We start from the raw sequence: 4,621 nt of genomic DNA on the forward strand, positions 1-4,621 counted from the left end.
ATTTATTCAAGTGACATTGGTTAATAATAACATTATATGTTTCAGTGTACATCCTTATAATAGAGCATCTGTATACTTTGTCATGTGCCCGCCACCTAATATCTTGTCTCCTGTCACCATATATTTGACCCTCTTGCCCTCTTCATCCTCCCCATCACCTGTTTCTTAATAAAATAATAAAATATTAACTTTTAATTCCTCTTCTCACATCTTGTTCTATTAAATATACTCCTTAACTAATATCTCAAACATCTTACATACTTCTGTACTAGTTAAAATTAGAGAATTGATACTTTTCTTAGCCCAAGGACTAGTATAAAACTCTAAATCTTGACTCTTAGAAAAGAGGTCCCAGAATGATGATTCAGCATTATTGTTCTGATTCTACCTTGATCTTTTTGTAGTTTGCATTTCTCCAGAAGCAAACTCTGAGGCAAGTATTCAAATTCAAGTTATTCATTAGAGAGGTAATTTCAGGAAATGCCAGTAAAAAGTGGGAAGTCAAATAGGGAAGGGAATGCAGCTAATAACAAATGTATTAGCAAACAGGTTATTACCGAGAATAACTAGATTGTGCTTTCACTGAGAAAGTCTGGCTGCGTTTCAGAATTACATCTTAGTGGGGGAGAACAATATGGGAAGTTACACACCAAACTGCCTCTATCAGTGATTGTGGGATGCTCCCAAGAGTGTTAATTCTTAGGCACTTCTAGAACACAGTGGCTTTGGTAGCCAGATAAAATACATAGACAATGAAATGCAGGTGTAAGCAGCTAGAAATATGGAAAGCAGGTATTAGAATGGTTTAGGGGATTTGAGTGGGGTACCAACTGTGATAGTTTCCCATTTTGAAATCTTACTGAATAGAAAGCATAACAATGGAAAACTGTAAAATGTTGGCATCTTCAGTTACCATTTTATTTTATAATGATATGCATATGATTCTCTTTTTAACCTAATTTTTTATTCCTATAGCATCAAGACCAAAATGTTCATTTCTTCTGTGCAAATACTTCTTCTAGCATTGTATCCTTAAGATATACCACATGGTTATGTTACTGCTGGGGTGATGTGAAATCCGGCGTCACCCCAGAGACATGAGGGTGGTCGTTGGTGTTTGTGTAGTATTGTGTGGTTCTTTCTCGCCAATGCAGCAAAGAATTATAGGTCAGCAAAATTTAGAAAAAGTATTTATTGGAAGTACGTTTTAGAAGGAGAGGAGCCTCACTAAAGAAGGCTGTAGCCCTGTGGAATTTGGGAGGTGAAGAGATAAGACAGAGTATGCCCCAAGGGAGGAGTATGTTATCGTCAACAAGAGCTGTAACAATGCAGAAGTAGGAAGGTCTTATTTGGACTGTGATGGGAAGGCCTAGATGATCCATATATGACGTTACTTTGATAGTTGGCTGCTATAGAATAACATTGCCTACTGCACATGTGTTTACCCAGAATTCACTCTGTTATAATTAGTTTCATGAACTCCTGGACACAGTCATGATATTATTATAATGATGGTATAATGAAGCTGAGGTCATGGGCAGATTAGGGTACTACTTTTTACGCATGTGTTTGTGGCTTGTTTAGTCAGCAGCTTTTATGGCTGTTGTGCTCTAGAATTTGGGGTGATTTATAACTCCAAAAGGGATGTGTTTCTAGGAGGTCTTAAGGAAGATCTTCAAGGGAGGTTTCTATGGTTACAGAGCTGGGCCTTCTTTCCTGTTGCTCATGCCTGACTACCTAACAGTTTGGTCTCCTAGACATCTGGTTTTGTGTTAAAAAAAAGTATTTTAGTTTTGCATAGTGATTTTATATCAGTTCCTTTACCATAATCTTGATTTGGACAGTTACTTTATTTTGGTTTTGCTAAAACGATTGTGGAATATAAATCTAGACCCTGACCTGAAGAAAGAAAAGGAATGATTAAAATCATATTTATGCCTCCTACTCCTCTGGCCAGGGCAGATATCACTAATGGATTACATCATTCCCTTTGAGAGAAACTTCACCCTGAGCTTCAATCACATGTTTGTCAATATCACTAAACTTCATGTCTTATTGCACTTTCATTGAATTTCTTTACAATTAAAACCACGATTTTTGATCAATTCCATTGCCAACCTCCTCTTCATCTATCCCCAGGTGACAGAATACTTCTGCAGAAACTGACAAACCAAGCAGATGAGCACTATTGCCATTTATTGTCTCAAATATTATTCAGACCCCATAACAGTGTCTGGTAATGGTTAGATGTCTCCCTAGTAAGTTCTATTGCTAATTTTCCACAACAATTTTTATTAATTGCAAACTTTTTGTTGAAAGTGTCAGAAACCAATTTGAACTAGCTTAAGCAATGGAGGAGGATTTATTAAAATCCTCTTGAGGTATCTCATAGAATCAAAGAACTAGAAATAGGATTGGTCTTCTGTTACAAATGGAATCAGAGGATTCAATTTATCTCTTGCCATCTTGTGTTTATTATCTTCTTTGTGAATCTATTTTGTTTTTTCTTTTCTGTGCAGATCACATCTGCTTTGTGTTCCATATGGTAGGAGACATGTGGGAAACAGTGAAATGACAACAGGATATGACATTCGGGTATCCATCTTAAAACCCAGATAACTAGAAAAACAGTGACTTGTATGGCTCAGTTTCAGAAATTCTAGGTGAACACTCTGATTGGTTACACTTGAGTCTGGTGCCCAGTTCTGGGTTAATCAACTGTGGCCAGGGAAGCATACTCGTGATAGACTAGTTGGGCAGTTCCTGTGGGAACAATACCAATAAAGCAGAGTGGACAGGACAGTAACCAAAACTGTGAGAGTGATGCATAAGTGCTACCATAGATATTGATTATTAGCCTTTCTACTTTTCTTAAATTATAACCTCACCATCCTTCCATTCCTCTAAAAAAATCGCCCTATTTTCTATTTCATGAAAATTATATGAACATGTACCTAAAACTTCACTTGTTCTTTCTATCCATCCCTTCTTACAATGAAATAGTTGTACCTCATACTTATGGTGAATTTCTAGGTCCTCATTATTTATGGTCTGTCATATTGTCTCTGAACTATAATTCTTGTCTTTACAATATCTGGTTCAACCATATGTTTTTGACAGCTAAACCTTCTGAATCAACAGTTATCTTGATAATATTCTTTTAAGAAGGTACCTTATTGGAATCCTTATTCTAATAAAATAAAGTAAAACAAACAAACAAACAAAAAACTTTTAGTTTGACATTCAGGGTTCTCTAGTCTATAATATGTAATAACCTACTCCCCAGTTTTATTTCTTATCAATCTCCTATACATATATATCCTACTTTAGAAGTTTTCATTGATTTTTTTAACAGACTCAGTTTTCCCATTCAGTGACTTTCTCCTTTTGTTACCAATATCTATAATTCTATTTTTAGGTTTTGAAATATCATTCCAGTTTCAAGACTCATATGAGTAACTAACTCTCTGAAATGCTTTTCTTCATCCTTCTACCAAAATAATTTCAGTTTTTATAAAGTCCATTGTATTTTTTTTTTTTTTTTTTAGGCGAGGCAACCTTGGTTGACCTCACAGATTGCAAGGATCTTTTCATCTTACAATCTCTTATTTTTTACATCTACAGCACCTGGTTTTCCTAGGTGATCTCCCATCCAAGTACTAACCAGGCCTGACCCTGCTTAGCTTCCGAGATCAGATGGGATCAGGCTTGTTCAGGGTGGCATGGCTGTAGACAGTCCATTGTATTTTGTACACTGGCTTATAGTGTCATAACTGGGGTACTTGTGTTAGTCTATCTGTTAATTTAAAATTTTAACCCAGACATTACATAGAACCTTCTATGCCTTCAAAAATTATGCTTATTTGGAATAGACTTGCATAGACTTTATATGACCCTATAGGAAATAAATATTTTTTTCATATTTTCTATAGTAAAATTCACTTGCACACAATATTTTCCACAAATACTTTACTGAAACTTGCATATGGGCTTTAGTTGAGGCGTGTACATTAAAATGCACTCATAAGTAGTGTGTTTTCACCATAGCACCGTCTCTCTATTGTGTGGACTCTTCAGTTTCACATCCATTTCTCTTCTGCTCCTTTAGTCTTTAGCAGGAGTAAAACAGCATCATCCTCTACCTCACTTTGTTTTTTAGTCCTCTCCCTGCAGCCTTGGCACTGGCCACATTTTTCTCACATATTTACTGAATTGCTGAAAGAAGCTGGGTCTTTATTACCCTTGCATCTTCTGCAGCATCAGTAACCATGCTTCATGTACACTTGACTTGCTAAGTGGCATTGAGTGACTCAGATGTTAAGTATCCCATTGCTTCAATACATATAAGTAATATAGGGACAGAAACAAAATTAGAAAATTATGAAACACATATCAAAGTTTCAGCTTTGCCTTTTAAACTTGTTGGGGTTCTAGCAATTATGAACGTGCCCCTCTGAATTTATACTAGCACATTCATCCCTCTGTGGGGGGATGAATTAACAGACTGAATGGAGAAATATATTAGGAGAAAACATTTATATTCATAAATAATTTTATTAGCTCAGTTTCTGGTTTTACCTATATTGTTAAGTGTCTTCACTACAAAATATTATCTATGTTT

The 4,621-nt window shown here is 35.7% G+C and overlaps 1 pseudogene; it reads right to left on the minus strand.

Annotated features, from left to right (window-relative positions):
* Positions 1 to 3,615: 3,615 nt before the first annotated feature.
* On the minus strand, positions 3,616 to 3,734 carry LOC112481463 (annotated as a pseudogene).
* Positions 3,735 to 4,621: the final 887 nt, after the last annotated feature.

Source organism: Pteropus alecto, unplaced genomic scaffold (assembly GCF_000325575.1).
Source record: "Pteropus alecto unplaced genomic scaffold, ASM32557v1 scaffold72, whole genome shotgun sequence".
In the NCBI taxonomy this organism is placed as follows: Eukaryota; Metazoa; Chordata; class Mammalia; order Chiroptera; family Pteropodidae; genus Pteropus; species Pteropus alecto.